Source organism: Pithys albifrons, chromosome Z, assembly GCF_047495875.1.
Source record: "Pithys albifrons albifrons isolate INPA30051 chromosome Z, PitAlb_v1, whole genome shotgun sequence".
Taxonomy (NCBI): domain Eukaryota; kingdom Metazoa; phylum Chordata; class Aves; order Passeriformes; family Thamnophilidae; genus Pithys; species Pithys albifrons.
Window position 1 is genome coordinate 6,211,213 of NC_092497.1, and position 16,029 is coordinate 6,227,241.

General features: G+C 37.4%; 1 pseudogene; it reads right to left on the minus strand.

The window, feature by feature from the left end:
* Nucleotides 1–15,047: 15,047 nt before the first annotated feature.
* On the minus strand, nt 15,048–15,163 carry LOC139685128 (5S ribosomal RNA; annotated as a pseudogene).
* Between the last annotated feature and the right edge of the window lie 866 nt (nt 15,164–16,029).

The following is a 16,029-nucleotide window of genomic DNA, read 5'->3' on the forward strand; positions in this document are numbered from 1 at the left end:
ACCTTACCCAAATTTATCCATCTAAAAATTAGGTGATTAATGTAAGGTAATCACATAAAACAATTTTGTTGCAAATAGAAAAGGCTAAGCACCTTTAGAGGGCCATTCATCCCATCCTAAACCAGTTTTTAAGATGGTAGGATGACTTTTCCAGGCAGAGGTTTGTGCCTTGCTGTTAATTTAGAACATAGTATGATGACTACTGTAGACTAGATGTTTACTTAAATTGCTTAATATGGGTAAATAAGTCTTACTCTACCTGTCACTAAAAAGTAAGGAAAAAAATGAATATAAACAAACCATTTAAATTTGGTCACCATTCTTTTGCTCTTCATTATTATTATGATGATGATATTTCATAGATTCTCATTCATATAATGCAGTTGGTTTACAACTTCTTTTTTTTTCCCTCTGTTTTGTTAGAGCTTTGAATTTTAACTGAGGACTAATTATTTACTGAGGAGAGGACCACTCAAACAACATATCTCCAACAGGATTTCTAAGTGTGCATGAAAATATTTGCTTGCTTTCTGGTGTGATGCAAAAAATATAATTGTCAATCAAAGAGATGAAGGGCAAAACTAGGAAGCAGAGGACTTTACTATGCAATGGGTAGCTTTTAGGAGCTACAGGGGGCAAACAAGCTGATGCAAGTCCCCCTAACTGTGTGTACAAAGTGAATAAGCTAATGCAATCCCTGGCTGTCTAAAGAGATGAGTAGGAATATGGACTAGTTTAACACTTTTGCATGACAAAGATAAAACAGATTTAGAATTTCTTCTATTTTTTAATACTCCTAATGCTCGTCTTTCAAATACAATGAGATGAAATCAGAGAAGATGCAGAAAAGAACTACAAAAATTATTTAGAAGCCATGGGAAATGCCTTATAGTGAGACACTTAAAGCGCTTTACCTATTTACCTTATCAAGAAGAAGATTGAGAGGTGATTTGATTAGAGTGTCTAAGTACTTTCACAGGGAGAAAACACTAACTACTAAAAAGCTCTTTAATCTAGCAGAGCAAGACATAACAAGAGACGATGTCTGAAGCTGAAGCCAGACAAATTAGAAATAAAGCACAATATTTTTTAACAGCGTGGGTGATTAACCACTGGAACAAACTGCTAAGGGAAAAAGTGGATTTTTTTTTGTCTTGATGCCTTTAAATCAAGCTTGGTTGCCTCTCTGGGAGATTAAGCATCTCTTGAAGTTGCTAAGTTTTGAGTGAGTCTTGAAAGAAAAGGAGAATGTTTACATAAGGACCATAATATCCTTTAGTGAGCATGATGTGGAAATTTTCCTTTGGAGAAACAGACTTGTGGTATTCAGGAAGTCAGTTTAACGATCCCATTGTTCCAGCTGCCTTTGAAATCTGTGAATCATGCAAATTGTAAGCAAAGCCTGGTCTCAATTACAAATTTATTGAATACAATATATGCCCATCTGGGACCCTAAATCTACCGAAGTAGAAATAACTGGTTTATCAAGTGGCTTAATTTTTTAAGTAAAAGAAAATGGGAAATATAATTTTCTAGCCCTGAACATTTTCTAGATTTCTCACAATATCCTGTTCTGCACTGGGACAAATTGTAGAACATTTTCATTGCATTGTGACTTGCTGGAATTTTGGTGAATTGCGTTTTATGAACTGGTTTTCTCCTTGTGTGGGTCTTCTGCAGCCTGACCTATAGTGAAATTAAAATCACCATAATACAGCAGTGCAATAATAGAAATCAGTGCCTGAGAGTCATCAGGAATTTGGTTTTGAAATGACATTTTAAGTGTCCTGAACTGTGCTTTTGCCTCATGTTGTGATATATATTTGCATTTACGTTGAATGCTTAGACATGGAGAAGCACTATAATTTGTCTGTATGACAGTAAAATGGGGTTTGGGTGGGAGAAAAAGAATTTCATGGCCATTGCAGAGAGATAGGGAAAGGAGTGACCCAAAAGGAAGAAACAAAGCCTCAGAAGGGCAAAGTTCTTGTAGAAAATATATGTTATTTGCATTTGAATGTGCTCCAGTCCTGTGTCCAGCCGGGTAGAGCACATTCAGCTGCATATTGTGCTATTGTGCAGTGGAGTGGTGTTCATTTGGATTATGTCCCTGCATGCTGCTGTAGCTGCTTCTGCCTGTCTGGGTATGTGAGATGCTGTGGATACATGATGCCAATAGATTTCAAATACAAACTCATGTGCTCGTGAATGATTAGGTGAATAATACTTTTATTGCCATCTCTTACAACGAATTTTCTTTCTTGTCCCCTCAAGATATAACTATGAATTAAAGAAAGCTGGCAATTACAAGCTGCTGCTGCTGCTACTACTGCGGCTGCACAAGAGAACAAGGGACAGAGACTGTTTGCAGAGCATTCTTTCTTCCATCTTTCTTTTTTCATTACTTTTCTCCTGCCTTTCTTTCAGCAGACAAGAAGTTTAGAAGCCAGTACTTTCTCCTCTACGCTCTACTGGCTGTTCCAGCCTGGAGCTAGCTGGTTATAACGTACTTATTTCCCTTTGCAGTAACAAACAGTTAATAGATTTTAATTTTCTAAATGCTTTATTTTACAAATAATGGAAAGAAAGTTGAGTTGCAGTTTATTTGCAGATAAACACTTTAGGTGAAGTCTTTTGAACTGGCAATTCCATGTCCAAGTGCAACATTAATAATGATATAAATCATACACACATCCTATAGGGAATTTGTTTGCATGAACATGAAATATCAGTACATCCAGATTTTGGTAAAGGAAAAAAGTGTTCAGCAGGTCTGTCAAAAGGAGCGTGAAATTTTCTTATTGAAAAAAGAAAAAAAAACAAGAAAAAAGCACAAGCATAGTTACATTTGGAAAGTCAGAACATATTTTATTGTTATGGTGTTGTTTTTTATTATTACTATTATTATTTCCTCCAGAGAGAATAAAAATTTCTGATCCTTCCCCTTGCTTTGGAGGGGTGGTCACGATGTAAAGTTGTCCCCAGATTTATATGACTTTGCACACCTTTTTATTATATGGAATTGCTCTCATACAGCGTTCTCCCAGATGCTGCTGGCTTTCAGGGAGAAACAGGAGGCAGACTGTGGGTAGTTGCTTGTTCCAAAGCCAGTGCTGACTTTTCCTGATGTTGTCAGATCAGGTTACCATTGCAGCTCTGAGGTCTTAATTGCATCCCAGACAGATGCAGCTCCAGTTTTAAACCCAATCCTCAGGAAATATCAGTATTTCAGCGTGGCAGATTTTAAGCCCAGTGATGGAAACATAGCAAATGAGGTATGTAAGAAATACGTACACAACATTGTTCTCAATAATTAGGACAACTCTGTGTGTAAGAAGAAAAACATGCATATCACGTCTTGCAGGCCCTCCATGAGCATATGTCAGACCCCAGTGGCTTGCACACCTGAATTTACTTCCCAGAAGACCCAGCAAGGAAATTTATGGCAAAAGAATTTGGGTCTTTCTCATCTTCTGTGAGGACATGTGATATAAATAGGAAACACTGCCCTTAAATCCACCACTTAGACTGTCTTTCACTTTCCTTACTCCTGGTGATTTTATCTCAGTTCCTGGGGGGAAAATAATGTATCTCTGTTATCTACTAATAAGCAATTAATTCCCCAGCTTTCCACAGAAAATGATAAGCCAAATTGTAAATGTGACAGATATGAAAAGGTAGAAAAAAGGGCCTTCTTTTACTTTTAAACAAGGTTAATGTAATAAAAAGATGGTACTGGAGTTCTCATTTCTAGCGGACTGTGCTGCAGAATGAAGATACAAATCCTCATCATCTGAAAGCAACAGCAGAACTACTGCCAGGTGATGACAGTTCAGGTTAGGTCTTCAAATATGATTGTTCTCAGAAGGGGAGGAAAATGGCATTTCTCTGAAAATTTTCATAGAACATTTTGGGGTTTAACAGAAAGAAAAAAAAGGCACTAATAGTTTAATGATTTTTAATCTGAATTATTTTATGTCTGTTGCTGAAATTGTTCTTTGACACATCAGCAAGGACATAGACAAATCATGACTGGGAAAAGAGAACCATTTCACATCAGCCCGAACAACTTTCATGTTGGTCATCATATGAACTGGGTTCTTTTCTCTGATTTCATGCTTGAAAGACTCTCATTTTGCATAAAGAAGGACCATAATCTGTAGAACAGAAAATTTCCCTTCCAATAAAATTTCTGAGTTTAAGAATCCTATATCAACACAGCAGGAAAACAATAAAGGCTTTCCTATCATAGATTTTTAAAAATGAAAACCAGAGATGGTACTTCCAAACCTGGAATGAAATGGTTCCTTTTTTTCTCTTTTTTTCTTTTCTTTTTTTTTTTTTTTTTTTAATCTGTGGAAATAATTTACAGTTAAATGTTGTAAGTCCAAAAACCACTATGGACAACTTAACTTTCACAGGATTCATGAATCTGATTTTAGCTACTACGATCATATTTGATTCTCACATGTGAATATGGGTATCTTGAAAATATTCCTTTGTGTGAATATGAAGCTCCAAAAGGCTTTCACCACTGGGAATTTCGAACAAGTATTTCTTAAATTAAATGACCAATGTAAAAATAAGATGTGCAGACTATAAAAATAAAAATGGAGGTAAAAGCTTTATGAAATAATATCTATATATGAATTTAACACAGAGATAAAGAATATATTTTATGTTAGAATATTTTTTCTTTATTTCTAGAATATTCTTCCATCTAAGCCTTAGACCCCACATACAGTTGAAATTTACTCAGAAAAGAAAACCTGCCTAGAGTTGTTAAATACGGCAATGTTTGACTGCTCACCCATGACAGCTACGCCTGTTTCACTGTAGAAGTGCTGCCCTGCAAAAGAATTTACTTATCATTCATTTATTTATTTAAATTACTTTCTGCAAGGCCAAGTGAGTTCTGGGAAATGTACCAGACTGTGGTCCCTAGAGAGAAAACTTCTCTTATTTATCTAGGAAAAAGAAAAACCCACCAAAACAAACAAACAAACAAACAAACAAACAAACTCAAAACAAAACAAACAACAAAGAAACAAAGAAACTACAAAGAAAACTACCAGATCCAAAATGTTATACTCCCTCACCTCTGCCCACAAAAAAGCTTCCCACAGAGAAATGTAGGTACCATTTCCTGGAACATTTCAGTTTCAAGACTGAAAACAAGAATCACACTGATTATGTTCTGCCTAAATTGGAACTTGGCTGAAATTTAGGGAGTCTTTTCTAAGAAAGCAATTAGGAACACTTGCTCTCTGTTCCACCTGCTCTTAGCAGCACTTAGTCTCTTTAAGGATAAAACACCAATCTACCTCAGACTGAGCAATCCTCAGTTCCACATTCACATATAGACCTAGAAATGTGTGTTTAATCACATCCTGCTTATATTAAGTACTTCTTTTCTTTTCTTTCTTTCTTTCTTTCTTTCTTTCTTTCTTTCTTTCTTTCTTTCTTTCTTTCTTTCTTTCTTTCTTTCTTTCTTTCTTTCTTTCTTTTCTTTTTCTTTCTTTCTTTCTTTTCTTTTTCTTTCTTTCTTTCTTTCTTTCTTTCTTTCTTTCTTTCTTTCTTTCTTTCTTTCTTTCTTTCTTTCTTTCTTTCTTTCTTTCTTTCTTTCTTTCTTTCTTTCTTTCTTTCTTTCTTTCTTTCTCTTTCTTTCTCCTTGCAAATAAATTGCCCTTTCTGAGAATGAAAGACCAATCTGAACTCCCAGTTCATGTTCCTTATTTTCTAGACAATTGTCCTAAATGTTAAGATATACAAAGAAACAGACAATTCTTTGTTCAGTTTATGAATTTTGTATTCCATAGTCAGTGTATGGAAAAAAAATTGCCTTCTATACAGTGCCATTTACAAATCAGTAGACTAAAATAAGACATCTAAATATAATCCTGGGTGCTTTGCCCTTACTTTAAAAAAAATGTGATAATTGTTTTTATTCTTGGCAATCTTTACTCCACATTTCAAATATTTAATTCACTTAATCACTCATAATACTAACTTCTTGAAGTTAAATGTGAGAACTTTGCATTTACTGTAGCTCATTCTGGATGTCAGTCTCCCCTACCTTCCTGGAAACTGAGTAAAAGATTCTGTCTGAATTGAGGAAAAATTGTTAGTGTGGAATTTTTTTTTCCCTAGAAGTCAAATATTTCTCCTTTCTCTGTGACAAGGAGATGACAAAATTAAACATTTACAAGCATTTTATTCTCATAACTAAATGGGCAGTAAAGATTACACATATAGATGTATTGTTCTGTGACTGATTTTTTGCCCTTTATACTTCGAACAAGCATGCAAATTTCCTGAAGGTTACAAAATCTCAACAATTTAGGGAACCAGGTATGCTGCTGCTGTCTGTAAGAAGCTGTTTCTTTTTTCAATGATCTGTCCATACTTTGGAGAATGAGGACTTCCAGAACAGGATTGTTTCACTAAGCCAAAACCTGAAAAGGATACAATTAAAAAATCTTTTAAAAGCTTTAACAGGTGCATCAATACCACTCACATTACATGAACTAAAGATTAAATGGAAAGTGTATCTTTTCAGGATAGGATTTCTCTCATGTTTGTCTTAGCTCTCTAAAGTGTCTAACTTAAATTGGTCATTTGTTCCCCCCTCTGCTGGATGAAGACAGTTGTCTCCATCCTGTGACATATATCTAGCCCTGCTTGATAATTTACACATTGAAGCTACCTGACCCTTTCACTGCTATAGCAGGACCCTACAGAGTTAAAGCACACCATCTACTTCTAGCAAAAAGTTAAATAAGACCAGTGAACATTAATCCCAGGCTTAATTTTATTTTCTGCGTAATTATATAGGTCATATACTTACTTTACCTCTCTTGAACTGAGCTTTAAATCCTGAGTATGACTAATGCTTCATATATCTTTCCTTGCTAAATGTCTCTTAGCACTCTATTTCCTTCTGTGAATGGAGGTTCCTGGTGCTAATGAAGTCACCTTACTGCAATTTTCCGCAGTTTCTGAATATTTTTAATAGATCCTCTCCATTCTTTTTTTGTTTCAATAGAATATAGAAAGTCTTATCTAGTTAAACATCTAACACTGACACCTTATTCTCTTTGCACTTTTGTTTTCTTAGCTATGGAACCTCAATGAGTGGATGCAGATGTTGTTATTTTGTTCTAGATTTCTTAGTTTCCACTGGGCTTTGTTGAACAGAGGTTTTTTACTCACTGGCAACCTACATCGAGTTGAATGAGACACCAGCCATACTTTATTGTGCGGATTTATTGTTTGTTTTTTTTTTCCTTCCGGCATTTTATAATCAGCAACATTATTTTTATATTTTATGCCTGTTTCATAATAATAAATGGAGATAATAAATAACATAAGGTCTTAGTAATACCCTTTCAAGGAGCAGCCCAGTGGTTGTCCCAGGGTTTTTTTGGTTTTGGGTTGTTTGTTGTTCTTTTTTTTCCCCTGTGTTGCAATGAGTGTTACTCTTTCCTGTGTTCTGCTGAATGGACAGAAGCACACAGGCAGACTGCCTACTTGCTCTTGTCCAGTCTGTGTTGGAAGCAGGTTAAATCATCTAAATGGAATAAAAACCTGCAGTTTCTCTAGGATGTCCTAATTTAGAAGAGTGTTCTGGACAGTGGCATAGAAAAGGAATGACTTACCTGCAGCCATGGCACCTCATGCAATTTTATGTGGACTGAAAACAGTTGGTGTTTCTTCCTCCTTAGTCAACAACATATTTGGCAGTTAGTTTTATGTGTTTTGAGACAATGTTTTCTCATTTTTCATCTTCCTACTTGCCTGCAGCTTTGTGAGCGAATCTGTCCTTTCATTTGTTAGACCATTGCCTCAGGTGGTATAAATTCTTTAGGTGCTAAACTACAAAATTGCACCAGGTTAAGCTAAAGCTAATAATTGGTTAGAACAGTCATTGTGGCAAATTACTGCTCCAGCTAATGAACAAGGTAAAATAAGCTTAAGGGCAGCCAAGACAAGTCCAGACAGTCTAACAGGTCCTGAGGATTTATGTTGCTGCGTTAATACAAGCCTTAACCTGTTATCTACATGTTGTTACTATAAACCCCATGACTTCTTATTAGCATTGGCATTGCTCTATTTGCTGGGCTGCAGAATCTGACCAAACACAGATCAAGAAATGTGACAGCCAGAAGCACAGCTACACTTCAGACATGGTGATAAAGTATGAGTTTTCTTTGGAACTCACCATCTGGAGTGGGTTCCTGGAGAGAGATGCCTGGAAGAAACAGGCATGTCCTTGAGTATCCTGCCTGGATTCCAGCTGGTGCTGCAGGAAGGCACAGAATACAGGTTCATGAGCACTTGTGACAAAGCTATGTGGATGCACTGCCACTGCTCTCAGACGTCTCACACAAATATATGAACATATAAATGAGTAACTGAGCAGAGCTCTAGTTTTCTATTGATTGTGAAGGGGTTGTTTGTTCAATTACTTTTGCTTTTTTAAGTTTTTTTGTGTTTTTTGTCTCCTTTTCTGTCTATTTTGTTGGCTGAGGTTGTTTTGATATTTTATTAGGCCATCTTCAAATACTTACTGTTTATGTTGCTTTTATTTAAAATTTACTTTGTAAATTTAATGACATGCTTACTTCCAGCTGAGGTGAGCACCAAGATGTGTGAACACTCATTTAGAGTTCACTGTCTGAAATGAAGGTGGTTCAAACTGTCATTTAAAAACTAAAAACAGAGACCCTGAGTGGCCTTTATTAGTTAAGCTGAAAGAACTAGCTCTTTCAGCATTTTGTTTTTCAGTCCTTTGTAGAATTAAGATGAAGGCAAAAAAATAAATTAAATTTATTTTGCGAGTTAATTTAGATTTCTTTAAGATATTGGAAATACAGACTTTAATTTACCATTGACCAAATATAATTAAACAGGAATGTATAAAAGAACACATAGCTCAAAGCTAAGGGTCAGAAAGAAAGACACAAAAAATGAAAGATGATTTTTATGACAGTCCAAATTGTTAGCTTTTGTAACAAACTGCAAACAAAAATGACTTTCCATCTCTGATTCCAGTTATTTCAAGAGATAATACTGATGGGCAAACTACAGAAAGTATGTGCTACTGTGCTTGGTATAGATAGGCAAAATAGGGCACACAGTGAGCAAAGACTAAGCTGTGTGATGCTGGGGCTGAGATACCGGCTGCTTTCTTTCGTCTTTAAATTCCAACAACCTTTTCATTTATCCAGTAGATCACAGGAGATGTGATGGAATAAGCTCGTGCTGAGACCTTCAACCTGATATAAAAATATCAGCTATACTTGGGAAAGAAAAACTTCCGCAGTGTCCACTTCTCACCTTGAGCTCTCTGTGGAAATTGGGAGCTGCCAGACTGTGCCAAACCTGTGGCAGTGTGATGGGAACAGCTCTCCACTAGGAACGCAGCACTGGAGTTTCATTCCAAGAGGGTGCTAAACACTTTGTAGGCAGTTAGCTGCTTTAGCCTGCTTGCAGCCTGGGTTGGATCTGAACGGGTAACCTGGTTCTGAGACTGCATAAGCTATAAACAATTCTCTGAATTAGCTTTTTCTTCTTTATTGAAAGATTTTTTAAAATAAATTTTAAGGAACAGAATAAAATTAGACAGGAAACCCTAGATTTGTACAGGCATTAAATTGGATCCAGAATCTCAGGGAACCTTATCCTGTCAGCTACATTTTGGGAAAGGGGGAAAGGAAGAGACATACATTTTTGTAATACAAAAGATATATGTTCTATAATATGTTGAACCTTCCTAGCAACTGCAGAAACAGAGTAAATACATTGCCTAGGCATGACTTGTTCGAAGACTGAGATTTTGCATTCATGCTAATATTTTTAAAAAGTCATTAGAAAAGAAAAAATAATAATGCAATAAAAAGATGCTAGCTGCTCTAGTATTTATTCTTTCTCATTCCAGTGAAAAAAAAAAAAGAACAGTCCATCTCTTCTGTTTGCCTTCTTTTCATCTGCTGCCACTGTTTAAAGCTGGTGAACAGCCTCATCCCTGCAACTCTGGAAAGAATTTTTAGGTTCCTGAAATATTGCATGCCTATTATTCACAAAATAACTGCAACTCAGGAGTTCTTCTGTATGTTCCAAGAAAATTGAGTGATATCATTAGAAATATTTTTGGAAACAAGAGAAAGATGACACAAAAATAATTAGGACACTACGAAATATGCTAAGGTTCTGAGTGTTTAACGTTTGGGGTTTTTCTCTCCCTCCTTTTTTCTAAGAAATGTATTTATTTTAATTTACATTTAGATTAGTTTCCCAGCAGCAGATGGAAGGAATTTAAGTCAATTTGCAATAGGAGACAGACATTCTAGCCAATGAAAAATCAAAGAAAAATAGCAACATCTCTTGCTCTCCTCTTCAACAATTGTCTTCAGAATAATCAACATCGGACAGGGGGTGGAAGGGGGGGGGTGGTGTGGAAGAACGAAACTTTCCAAGGCTAGGTGGCTCCATGCCTTAGTGCTGATGGAAGTAGCAAGAAATAAGGATAAAGAGACTGCTAATAGAATATTTAAAATATTTTTTTACTGATAAACTGACTGGCATAACTGAAATCTGTCTGTATTACAACAATCAAGAAGGCTCTGCTAAACAAAACACTCATTTTGATGAAATCAGGAGTGTGATGAGGTCCAGCACAATTTACAACTGACTTTCCATGTGTGCTGAAGTACAGCAGATCCATCCTTCCTAAATTTAGATAACTACTCAGGAGCTTGAATCAGAAGCCTCTCAACCTGAGATTGCCTCCCTATTCAGTAAGAAGAGATAACAATCCCAAAACTAAGAGTTGACTTCTGACAGAGACTATTATTTTCCCTTGACTACAGTAGGAAGTTGTTCCCCAAGCACATAAAAAAGTGTGATGAATTTGGGCTATAATATTTTTATCTGTTGTCTTTCCCACATGCAACACCGTAGAATGAGATACATTGCTATAAAATATGGATTAGAAATAATAAAAGTATTCATCATGGCTTCTTAAGGGCGCACACTCCAACCCTCACTGGACCATGAACAATAATGCTAAGCAAATAACTTGTCACATTGCATTTCCATTTAGCTATTCCAAAGAGCAATAGGAACAATGAGTTCTCGCCATTGCCTGTAACATCACCAAATCTCCTGGAATTTGAGACATTTTCCCCTGGCAGAAGGAGGCCTTTCAGGCTTCCTGAGGATGTAAGTCCACCCTCTGTTCCCATGCCTGGCTGGGTGTCACTGTTGCTCCTTACAGATATTTCTGTAATCTCATCTCAAGGGCTGTCACAGGTAGACACTGTACAGCTTTTTCAGGCAACCTTTCCTGTTGCTTCCCTAGACTCACTGTCAAGAGCTTTTCCTAATATGTGAAGTAATTTTTCCCTGTTGGATTTTAAAGCCTCTTTGTCTTTTCCAGTGTATCAGGATGATGAAAAATAAAGATTATTACTTTTTTTGAAGACTTATTGCATCCTCTGTCACGATGCTCCTAAGCTGAGCAGCATTCATTCAATATTTTCTCCTAGGTGATAGTTTTCAGGATTCTCAGATAATAGGGTGGCCTCCATTTTTGTAAATACCCCCCTAATTAACTGGGAAGGCAGCATGTAAATTGGAAAATGCTCTTGCCGAGGCCAAAAACTCAGTAGGTTTTGTAGAGATGACCTTGATTACACGTTTCATTATACAGTTTACCTCAATTAGGGCAATGCCATATCACTGGCTATATTCATCTAATGACTAATGAAAAAGTCATGACTTTTTTTTTTAAATTCTGTAGATCTATTGGCTAAGCAAGAGATTTCTATCCTGTATTTTCACAACCATTGGCTTTTTAATATTTTATTTGCTTCTACTGAGGAGTTGCTTTTTTGAGCTGCTATTTGAGCTCTTATCTCAAATTCACTTTGAATTGTAATCGTGCCATAAAACATTTGTTATGCCTCCTGTTCTGATGTTGTCTACAAATTTAATGAATATACTCATCCAGACCATTAAGAAAAATGTTGCATAGGACTAGACCAACATAAATAGGAAAATAGACACATTTCTCTACAATTTAAAGATGAGAAAATTAAGAAAAAACTAACTCTGGAGGTTACTTTTCCTTTTCTACTCTCATTGGATTAGTTTATATGCTCTGACCATATTAGTATTAATATATACAATAATATTAGATGACATTCAGTGCTATATTGCATAGTTTCCATGTTCTGCTGCACTAAAAAATCCCTGCTATACACTGTGAGTGACTTCCTCCATGCAATTCTTTCAACCAGCTCCTAACATTCGATATGTAAATTATGCTTGTTTATATTGCCAATTTACCTCCTATTTAAATCACATTGGAATTTGGCCTATTGAGTTTGTGTTAATCTGCCTGGCAGGACTTGGCCTACATTGGACAGAAGGAGGGAGAAAGGAAAAAAAAATGGAGTAATCCTCAAATATTTTTACACATTAAAAAAATTAACTAAGATAAGCTATGTAAAAATGTTTCTTTAAATGTCTAACACAGCCTCCATTTTAAACACTTATTTCCAGAGGGTTAATTAGTGCATAATTCTTCCAGCAAGAGGAAAATAATTTCCTACAAAGCTTGAATTTGGCAAAAAAAATCTACATCACATTGTCATTACAGCTGAACTTATTTAACTTTATTTTATTTAAATATCAAGTGGATATATTTAAGGCACAGGAAGGCGGGGGATCAACATGAGGGATTGAAGGCTTATGTTCATTTTTTATCCATTGTTTGTGCAGAAAAGTACAAGTACATTAAAAATGTCAGCTCATACAGATGCTTAAGAAGTTCAGTCCTTGTAAAAAACATGTCCTAAGACTCTAATTCAGATAAGTTGCAGTGGATGGTATTTACTGTATATATTGTAGACAAAACTGCTAACAGGGCATATACTCAAGGTTTTCATTTTTCTTCTAAGTTTGACTTTCAACCTCCATTTTCCCTTCTGTTCATCTGCTTCAGGCTTATTTTTTCCCAAAAAAACCTTAGACAATAATTTTCTTGTGCAATGAACAAGGCAAGAGACAAAAAAAGAACACTTTGGTGACATTTGTCAGCTTACATGTTACATTTACTGATAAATTTCTGTGAATTGGGCACATTTCCTCCTCTGAGTGGGATCCGCATGTAAATGGATTTGCATGCATTAACTTTATAAAGTGGTGGAGCACATTTTAGCTGTCTTCTGCTTCAGCCCTTCCTCTTCATTACCTGAAGATGCTATTCATAGGGTCAGATCAGTTGGGGAATGAGCTAAAATCAGTACTTCTGCTGAGCTAACTCAAAAGCAATGAAGTATAATGAAACAAAAAACTGAGAAAAGGGGGAGATTACAGAAAATCATGATGTTTGGGAATGAAGGGTATGCAAACGAATTGGCGTCACCTGATCCCAAAGGTACAGACAGGATTCTCACATATAAGGAACCTGGAAGTGATTGTTTTCATTTCCCTCCTACCCACTTTTGGACAAAAGAGTAAGAATTCCAACTCTGAAGATGGTAAGGAGATCAAAGACGGAAAACAAGTATGTACGGCAGAGTGGCACAACTACCAGTAGAGAACAGAAGTGAAATTTTAAAGATGATGATGATGACACTTTCTGGAGCAAACCATCACAAAAAAGTAGTGGGGAAGATGAAAATAAAACTGGTGGGAAGATGTAAATGCAGACAGATTGTAACCATAGGGATGGGGGCAATAGAGAGCTTGTTTTAATAAGAGTAATTTCCTTACAGAATTGACCAACAGCAGTTCATACTTTGTGGAGAAGAAATGAAGAAACCATAAATGTGATTTTTAATCATTATGAAAATAATTTTCTGCTTCATGACTAGTTGCTTTATTAGGGCAAAGGAAGGCTGCCTTTAATTTAGTGACTCACAGCTAGGCTTCATGAACGAAGATTTGGGAAGAGCTTTACCCACGTGGGTGTGCCCTTCCAGCCTGTGCAGGGCATTTTTTAGGTGAGGCACAGCATGTGCACAACTGGCCCCACCTGTCGGAGGAGACCAGACTGATGAGGAATTCACCAAGTGGCAGATATATTACAAACGCTGGGTAGACGAGGATGCGGAGGTCCAAGACCCCGGGGAGCACATGCGGTGACTGAATCGGGACCATGGGGGCTTTCGGTTGGACACTTCCCCAGTTTAAATGTTATACCCTTAATATGGCTACCCGGGTTATTTTTCCCTTAGTCGTTCCTTATCCAAGTTTCCTCTTCCCACAAAACCCTCTGGGTCGCAGCCCCCTGTCCTGGCGCGCCCCGGCCATGGGGGCGGTTGCCAGCGGGGCCGCCCACAAGGCGTCGCTGGAGCCCGGGAGGGGTCTGTCCCTGCACCGGAGTGCCGGAAGCCCTACAGTAGAATTTCCCCGCCCACCACATTCTCCTATTGGTCCTTTTGCCGCTCCTCCCCTCCCTCCTTCCCTTCATTTGCATGCACCCAATGAAGTGCATTACTCTTCCCCGTCTTCGCCCCTTTTCCCCGCCCAAATCCGGGGAATTCCCATGCTCCCCTTATAAGCTAGCGCGTGCCATTAAAACTGGCTTTTCCTCGTGGACTCTCAGCTTGTGTGGACTCCTTCTGTCGGGGGTGGTCGCCAGGCCGAGAGCGGGAGGAGCCGACCTAAGCTTCTAAGGGGCCTGATCCGAGGGAGCCCCACTTGCTGCTTTCATAGCCTTGCTCCTGGAAGCAGGAACCTCTCCACTGTATCAGTGGGCTTTTTACAATCTGCTGATAATTGGCGCCCAATGTGGGGCTCAAACCCACGACCCTGGGATTAAGAGTCCCACGCTTTACTGACTGACTCACAGCTAGGCTTCATTAACGAAGATTTGGGAAGAGCTCTACCCACATGAGTGTGCCCTCCCAGCCTGTGCAGTGCAATTTCTAGGTGAGGCACAGCATGTGCACATCTGGCCCCACCCTTTAACTCCTAAGGTTCATCTACCAGTCCCAAGTGAGCTTGGACAGTGACAGTGAAGTCCTCAGGACTAGAACCTGCAGCACCCAATATTCCCAGGAGGTCTCCCATCCAAGTACTAACTGGGTCCAACCCTGCTTTGCCTCTGAGATCAGATGAGATTTTGTGTCAGGGTGGCATGGCTGTAGTTAATTTACTGACTAAACTTGACAGAATAACACAAGGTGTATATAAGAAGCAAAGTAATTTTATTTGGGGGGAAAAGGTTGACTTTTTTATTTGTTTTGTAATTTGTTGAGGCTATTTGATGTTGTTCAACAAATTTCATGCAATAGGAAATTAGAAGATCATCAAGCTTGCAAAGTTAAACATTGCAAAATTATGAAATTCTGGCATTTACTCCCTTCTCTATGGCCCTAATTTAGCTGCTTTGTGTTGGACTGCATTGAAATTTCCTCAATTGCATGTGTGGAAAGATTATAGGAACAAGCATCAAGAAAATTGGATCTATTATCTTCTCATATACATACACACTCATACATACAAACCTAAACTTGTCTTTCCCAAGCAAATCTTCTCAACAATTTCCTCTCTGCCATCTTTGTAAATTAATGTGACCCTGAGCTGAAATATTGATGTCCAACTTCTATAGGTACCCATGATGACACTTGTAAAGTAAAAATGATCCAACAAAATCTCATCTCCTGGTTTAGAAGCTTGATATTGAAGCATCTGCAACACAACTCAGATGTATTCTGAGTTGATGCCAGCATATCAGGAGCTGCAAAATCCAACAAAGAGTAATCTTCAGTTCAGAAAAGGCTACCTACATCTTTTCCACATGATGAATTCCCCCACAGACTGGCTGGTGGGGCACACACAACACATAAATCAAACTTAACTCCTCTTCCACTTTAGTTTTTCAGCTCACCTTTATAAAGAAAACAGCGTATTATTTTATTTAGTCTAAGGACACCTTAGCAATAAGGGGGAGAGAAGAAAAAAAAAAGACAATAATAGATATTTTAATGAAAGCTTGTTAACCTAAAAGTAAGC